The following is a 9,018-nucleotide window of genomic DNA, read 5'->3' on the forward strand; positions in this document are numbered from 1 at the left end:
CAAACACAACAGAGAGGGACGAAATCAGGTTAAAAAACAAGCACACAAACACAATAAACACAGCACAGAGAAGAGAGAAATAGAGACTAAAAGGGAAGTAAAGAAAAGAGAGAGCACACCTGAAGGAAGAACACGGCAGAGAGGGAAAGGCCGGAGGCGGAGCCGCGCGCGGAGAGCACAGAGAGAAAGAGAGATGAGGGACGGACTGAAAGGGTGGGTTTTGGGCAAGTGAGAGTGCGTGAGTGTCTGATGTATTTTTAGGTTAGGTCAAACGATGCGTTTCGCACCTTTTTTTTTTTTAAATTTCAGTCGAAACCGAAAATTTCGGATTCGGCCGAATCGGCGGATACGGCCCAAGTCGGCCCGATTCGGCTCGGTTCGCGCCGCGTCGGCGCGAGTCGGCGATGCCACGTGGCAGGACGCGGCCCGACGCGGCACGGACTCGCGGTCAGTGGCGTCCCTGCCGCGTCCGGCCACGCGTCGGTGCTTCACAGTCTAATAGTAGATGGGAACCTTCATCAAAAAAAAAAAAAAAAAAAAAAATAGTAGATGGGAACCACACACTTTTAGACCTCACATGTTGTAAGACATTAGTTATATACAGCCGTTACACAAGATACTACCTTCCCATATAAGAGTGAATTCTACAAGTCTTTGGGATGTACGTTTAATTGCGCTCCACTCTACTATGCACATAAGGTCCTAACTTAGTGGCCCAATAAGGCAGTAACAAATATGAGTCAACCCACAGTTGTGAATTTTTTTGGACTCGTAGACTTGCTCTAAAAGTTACCACATTATTAAACCTCAAATCATATTGAGTTGCTCTTGCTCCTGACATATGGCCAGTTGACTAGCTGACCAATTCTATTTCTAATCCGCAGTATATTCTACAGTTATAGCAACTTCTATACTTGCAACGACAGACAGACCTTGTTATTCTACCGCAGGTAACAAACCCCTTTGATTTCTAATATTATGAGAAGTGAGACTTTTGAAAGGTATTTTTATATTTGTCCCCCTTAGCATTAAGTAAGACTTTTGAAAGTTAAGGGTACTTGGATGGGATAGCCTAACAATAAACTACCAATAGAAGCAGTGGCGACTCCAGGAATTCTGTCCAGGGTGTTCCTATTCTAGTTTGAAAAAATTTCGGGTCATTTTGGTCTATTTCAGGTGTTTTGGGAAATACCGTCCAAAATTCAAAATTTGGCCGGCATGAAGTTTGTGCTTAAAAAAAAAAAATGTTCTTAAAACCAAAACAAATTTGCATTCTGTACACCGAAAAACCTCAAAAGGAAAAAAAAAAATGAAAAGAAAAGAAATGAACAAAGTACCTATATAATAAGCTATAAGTTCATTTGAAATATTAACAAAATTATTATTTATTTTTGTTTAGTTATTTCATTAATTTGTTTGTCTTTTATAAACTATAATTTGTTGTTTCATTAACAATTAAATTATTAATTGTTGTTTAACCTAACATAATTTAATTTGTTTGTCTTTTATAATGTATTGGTTAATTAAATTATTAATTATTGTTTATTAGTTGCACTAGCACCCATCTATGTGCACATTATACTAAAAGAGCCAGCCATGTGCACATTACACATCTCATGGGCTAATGTGCACATTACACTGCTTTAATTATTGTTTACCCGGCCCTATGTGTTCATCCACCCACCCCCCACCCCACTCAATAGACAAGCCAGTCAAGCCTCAAAAATTTTTTTCCAATCACAAGAGCCAGCTGTCAATCAGAAAATTTCACAATCACACATCACAATACACATTACACTAAAAGACAATTAAGAATTCAATATCTCACCAACACAAATACACACACCAACAACAACACCCACCAACACTAACAGATAAGATATTAAGATAAAGCAAAATTTAAAAAGTCAAAAAACAGCCAAATATTAATAAAGATGAAGTTAAAGCTTCAGCAGTTTAGTGGCCCAATCAGAATCAGATAAAGACAAAGTATTAAAATTAAACTTAAAGAATGAAGAGAGAGAGAGAGACTCATAATTTTCATTTCAATGATTCAGATAGAGAGAGAGTGAGAGATTGAGAGATAGTCAGAGAGAAAAAGAGAGAGAAGTTAGTTTAGTAAAATGAAATACCGTGAGGGAGGCAACGAGTGATCTCCGATGAGGCCAGTGGCAAGCGATGAGCGATCTCTGATGAAGGCAGTGGCGAGCGACGAGCGACAACGAGGAGGGGCAAGTGAGCTGAGCGACGATGACGATCTGGATTGGACCGATCTCCGACGACGAGCGACCTGCGAGCGACGTGACCGATCCGATCTTCGTGACTCTGTCTGTTGGCAGTTGGCTGGAGCCTGAGGCATTGCTTGCTCTTTCTTTACTCTTTAGGTTTGCTTAGGTATTTTTGATTTAGAAGTGATTTCTGATTTGATTTGCTCTGCAACTCTGTATTGGGGTTTTTTTTTTTTTTTTTTTTTTGAGAATCTGTGAAAATTTTTTTTTTTTTCAAGTTTTTTTTTTTTTTTTTTTCAGGTTAAGGCGTTCTTGGGAACACCCTGAGTTGTACGTGGCGTCGACACTGAATAGAAGAACAAGGCTCCACTGTCCTACATTCTCACACCCTTAGTGGGTTGAAGTCTGATTAAGTTATGAGACTTCTTAGCAGGAGTTGCTGTATGTCCTTTGTTGCTTTTGTTTAAACCTTGGTGTTGCTATAGACACCATCACATCTTCTCAATCCATCAAAGACCCAGGCAACATAGTCTCCAATGGGAGTGCTTTCAAATTGGGATTCTTCAGCCTTGTAAATTCTACCTATCGCTATATGGGAATATGGTATAGCAATATTTCTGTATTCACTGTCATATGGGTAGCTAATAGAGAGACACCACTCAATGATTCTTCTGGGGTTCTTACTATATCTGAGGATGGCAATCTTGAAGTACTAGATGAAAAAAAAAAGATTCTTTGGTCATCAAATGTTACAAATTCTGTTGCCAATTCGAGTGCTCAACTTTTGGATTCGGGGAACCTTGTACTGCAAGAAAAAACTATAGGGACAATCATATGGGAGAGTTTCCTACACTCTTGCCCAAGATGAAAATTAGTACTAACGTAAGAATAGGTAACAAAGTGCAATTGACATCATGGCAAAGCCCTTCTGATCCATCCATTGGAAGCTTCTCTGTCAATAATAATTTTTGAAGATAAGTGGTAGATTTTCTACCAATGAGAGGAAGACATTTGGGGATTGAAAAGTAAAAAAGTGAAAACAAAGAGAGGAATAGAGAGATATCTAGATTTTTTTTTTGTTTTTAGTTTGAGTTGATTTTTAAATTTTGCGTGCAATTCTAAAGTGCTAAGACAGTTGGATACAACTTGCCTAGAATCCAATGAAGGAAAAAATCTTAAATCTTATGCCTCCTTCCCTAATACGAATTATGAATTAAAATTATTTTACTATTCAGTTTATTTTTGCTATTATTTATGGGCTTTATTGCACTTTTTGGTACTATTTATAGATCTTATTATACTATTTCAACTAACTTTTACATTTATTTACACTACTTTCATTAATAAGTTTTCAGTTTTGACAAAATAAGTTGTATCCAAGCAAACCTACTTTGCCTAGAAACCGATATATATGGACAAGTCTTGTCCTATAGCATCTCTCTTCAGTTATAAAAGGAGACGGCATTCTTTGTTCTCTCTTAGTGATCATCAATATCTCTTTGCAACATGGAGGAGTTCTTAACGGATGGGCCGTGGGGAGGTGAAGGTGGAGGCCGGTGGAGCTTCGTGGAAAATAATGGTGGGATCATTGGGATGGAAATCGTTCATGGAAGTGGCATCAATTCAATTTCATTCAAATGTGGAGATGAGTATGGTGTGCTTCAGCATTCTAGAAGGTTGGTGGTACTGGTGGTAGGGGTGTCAATTCGAGTTAGCATGTCGGGTTTGTGTCATGTCGAGGTAGGGTTATTCGACTAAATGGCTCAACCCTAACCCGACCCATTTAATAATTGTGTCATGATCCTTCAACCCTAACCCGACCTGTTAATAAGGCGGTTGACCTGACCCAAACCATTTGACACACTTAATAAACAAGTTAAGTTGGGTTGACACGAATGTAACACAACTCATTTCAACCTGCATAATATTAAATATAACATCCATCTAGAAATGATTTTTTTTATATCCCAAAAAGCAGTGCATACACTTCAAGTCTTCAACCCACATTCAAAATAATATAGTTCAACAAAAATATAACATTCATCTAGAAATAAGTTTTTTATACTCCAAAAGAAGTGCATATACTTCAACCCAAATTCAAAATAACAAAGTTTAATAAAAATAAAATAACATAGCTCAACAAAAATATAATATCCTTGGAACTTGCCAAATGTTAAGTATCAATATTGAAAGAATTTGAGCAAACAGCAGACTAATCCTGACTATGACTGCGATTATCATCTATAGATTCTTTGTTGATGTCCAAATTCATAACTTATTTCACAAGCTCATCCAATTTCATTTGTGTAAGTTCTATGCCAATAAAAAAAAAAGAAAAAAAAACAAGTATTAGTAGTTCTAGAGTATATAAAGTTTCAATTTCCAATTATATCCCTTGTAAATTTTTGTAATTAATATATGTTGGATATAAAAGGTATTTAACAAATCTAAAATAAAATAAATATTTATTTGTTATACGAGTTAAACGGGTTGTATTAAGTGAGTTATTTTGGGTCGATACAAATAAATTGGCGTATCAAACGTGTTTATTGCAAGTTATGCAGATTAACCCGCTTATGACACGTTTCTTATCGTGTCGCTTTCAAGTTGACCCGTTTATGACCCAAACCTATTAAGACCCAACCCTAACCCGAAAAAACCCGTGTCGAGCTCGTGTCGTGTTCACAGGTTGGGTCGAATATTGACACCCCTAACTGGTGGCACGAAAACTGACTAGGTACGTACACACATACACAAACACACACACACACACACACAGATATATATATATATATATATATATATATGTTGGTACTACTCAGTTACATTAATCATGATTATTGGCCTGTGTGTTGCATGATTTTTTTTGGTATTGGTCTTTTTTGGTAAATATAATGATTGGAGAACATTTTTTGGGAAAAAAAAAACTTCTTTCATTTTATGTAGTGATTTTAAAAAATACAATGAAGGGTTTTATGATAAATTTTGTTAATTTTATAAAATACATTGATATAAATAAAACTTGTAAAATGCATAAGATATACATAAAGGTATAATTCATCACTACGCATGAAAGTTATTGTATTTTTTTAATTTCTATTAGTGAGATCACATTTCTTAAATAAACTGAACAACCATTTCATTACGCCGTTATGCACGTAATGATTGGAATGTTGTTAGTTAGTACATGATTGCCTGATAAACAATATTGAGTAGAATTATTTAATTCTATTTAAGAAATTTTTTGTAAAATTTTCATTTTCTTGTCCATTTTTTTAATCTAATAGATTTAATTTTTCACGTTAATTTAATTGAATAGTATTCTATTTATACTTTTTTTCTTAACTACAATTGATAATTCACAAAATGAGTAAACAACTTATTAAGTATTGCAAAGATACAAATATGAACATTAACATGAGTTGAACATGAATGGAGATTTCTATTCATTCTCTTGAAAAAAAAAAATGTACTTGCAGAAATTCCAAACTTTATTAGGTAAAGAAGAATCAAAGTTATAGATAGCAAAATCAATAACCAAAAATTTTAGGAGCCCAAGAGGAGCCATTGCTCATTTGAAACAATCCAAAATACTTAAGGACTAAAAAAAAAAAAAAAAAAACGTCCACTCCACACTTCTATCGCAACCGCTTTAGCAACCCCACAACTTGAACCTTTTTCCCTAACTCTCGCAATTTGAACATTTTCTCCTTTAAACCCTAGACACTTTGTGTATGGGGAGGTGTCAATTCAACTATATGGCCCTCAACATATATATATATATATATATTTATATATATCATTTAATAAATATAGAACTTCTTTTAAAAAAAAAATTAATTTGTTTATCATTATTAAGGGAAATCCTAATTGGTACTTCACTTGAGCATATGTGAAAAAGACATATATAAACCACAAATGGTAAAGGAGAAAGAAAATGTTGCTAATCCCTTTTATTTTAATATAGTTAATTGTTTTGCCTCAATNAACTGAACAACCATTTCATTACGCCGTTATGCACGTAATGATTGGAATGTTGTTAGTTAGTACATGATTGCCTGATAAACAATATTGAGTAAGAATTATTTTAATTCTATTTAAGAAATTTTTTGTAAAATTTTCATTTTCTTGTCCATTTTTTTAATCTAATAGATTTAATTTTTCACGTTAATTTAATTGAATAGTATTCTATTTATACTTTTTTTCTTAACTACAATTGATAATTCACAAAATGAGTAAACAACTTATTAAGTATTGCAAAAGATACAAATATGAACATTAACATGAGTATGAACATGAATGGAGATTTCTATTCATTCTCTTGAAAAAAAAAAAATGTACTTGCAGAAAATTCCAAACTTTATTAGGTAAAGAAGAATCAAAGTTATAGATAGCAAAATCAATAAACCAAAAATTTTAGGAGCCCAAGAGGAGCCATTGCTCATTTGAAACAATCCAAAATACTTAAGGACTAAAAAAAAAAAAAAAAAAACGTCCACTCCACACTTCTATCGCAACCGCTTTAGCAACCCCGCAACTTGAACCTTTTTCCCTAACTCTCGCAATTTGAACATTTTCTCCTTTAAACCCTAGACACTTTGTGTATGGGGAGGTGTCAATTCAACTATATGGCCCTCAACATATATATATATATATATATTTATATATATCATTTAATAAATATAGAACTTCTTTTAAAAAAAAAATTAATTTGTTTATCATTATTAAGGGAAATCCTAATTGGTACTTCACTTGAGCATATGTGAAAAAGACATATATAAACCACAAATGGTAAAGGAGAAAGAAAATGTTGCTAATCCCTTTTATTTTAATATAGTTAATTGTTTTGCCTCAATTAGTCGCTCAAACAACATACTGCTTATTCATAACACAACCACAAATGACAACGTTGCATTAGCCATTTGTAATTGCTAATCTGAAAGTACTATTTCTTTAATAGCTCTACCTTCGTTTCTTTTGGCTAATATGTCTTTACTGAATCAAAATCAAACCACAACATTCATATAAAAATCACGAAATTTGAGTTTAAAATTATAATTAAATTTTTAAAAGGAACCTAGGCATAACTGCACAAAAATTCCATGTAACTAAGTCACACTTAGGAATATTGGACCCTGTTTCCTTAGTATAAATAGGGGGGTCCCAATGGGATGAAGGGGCTAACGATTTTCTGTCCAAAACATTTATTGTAGGAACATAAAAGTTTTCCATTGTTGACTTTTCCAGATTAAAGAACATGACTTGCCAACTAATCAAACTAGAGTTCTTAGTACCTACAACAATTTCACAACATCAAGAACAAACCCCAGTGTATACGGTGTCAAATTTCATAGTCTCCTGTTACATCAAATGAGTGTTTAATTTTTCTCGTGAATTATTAAATAGTAAATCTTCTAGGCCATAGTCTCAATAACAACTTTCAATCATGTTGGACTTGGATGACACCTATCAACATCGTATCATTATGAGATGTAGAAAAAATTTGGAGTGTATACAACATTTAGTATGGATGGGAAGAAATTTCATCCTATTCCAATTGGTTAGGTTAGTAAGGGACCTATTCTAATTTAATGATCCTGGAATTTTGTATACGAGTAATAATCAAGGAAACTTCTGCCAAAAATAAGTAGGACTTTTGGTAAGAGAGAAAATTGATATCTAGACAAATCAAGCTAAAGTCGACCAAAATGAACCATATTCTTAATTTCTTATCTCTATTTATTCCATGTACAAGACTTATAGTTAATGCTTGGCGTATAAAAGTTGAACATCTTATCTAAAGTCCATCTTCTAAAAGCTTGAGAAAAAATTTATTTAAACCAACACAATATATAAATTATAAAGGTATCAAAGAAAAATTATCAAAAATAATGGAAAATTTAATCTATGCTTAAATTCTTATAAGGATGAACACAATAGCAATATCTTTATTTTAAAAAAAAATTAAAGATAAAAAAAAATTCTATGCTTATTTTGTACATATGATAAAATCCCATAACAAAATTTTTTAAGACTCATGTTGATTAGCGATTATGAGTTATAAAGGAATAATCATCAATATATATATATATATAAGAGTTGAGTTCAAGTTACACATAGTATAACTCTAAGCAATGTTGCACCACCCAATAACTTGTTATTGAATTAATATTTTGAAAATCCAACTGTTGAATTACATGTTCTATATGTTCTTAACATGCATGCCAATTTTCATATCAATCGGATACGCTTTACCATTTGATCTATAAACTCATATTTTATACATTATTTTAAACTATAAAAATTTGAATTTTAACAATTGATAATAGCGATTAGGAGTTATAAAGGAATAATCATCGATATATATATATATATATAAGAGTTGAGGTCATGTTACACATAGTGTAACTCTAAGTAATGTTATACCACCCAATAACTTGTTATTGAATTAATATTTTGAAAATCCAACCGTTGAATTATATGTTCTATATGTTCTTAACATGCATGCCAATTTTCATATCAATCAGATGCTATTTACGATTTGATCCATAAACTCATATTTTATGCATTATTTTAAACTATAAAAATTAAAATTTTAACAATTGATTGATGACATGGATATTAATTTTTGATCACCTTGAAATTTTGCAAGCATAAAGAATATACAAAGATAATGTAATCTAATGGTGGATTTATCAATATTCACATCAAATTAAAAAAAATTGAGTGGTGTAATATCGCTTAGAGTTACACCAGGTGTAACTTGAACCTAAAATGCGGGAGTGCATGA

General features: G+C 32.8%; 1 long non-coding RNA gene across 1 annotated transcript; it reads left to right on the top strand.

Annotated features, from left to right (window-relative positions):
- The first annotated feature begins 1,979 nt into the window (after positions 1-1,979).
- On the top strand, positions 1,980-3,413 carry LOC136063721 (uncharacterized). Its single transcript, XR_010625338.1, has 2 exons — positions 1,980-2,394; positions 2,529-3,413. It is a non-coding gene; the product is annotated as an uncharacterized LOC136063721 (long non-coding RNA).
- Positions 3,414-9,018: the final 5,605 nt, after the last annotated feature.

Source organism: Quercus suber, unplaced genomic scaffold (assembly GCF_002906115.3).
Source record: "Quercus suber isolate HL8 unplaced genomic scaffold, Cork oak 2.0 scaffold_565, whole genome shotgun sequence".
Taxonomy (NCBI): Eukaryota; Viridiplantae; Streptophyta; class Magnoliopsida; order Fagales; family Fagaceae; genus Quercus; species Quercus suber.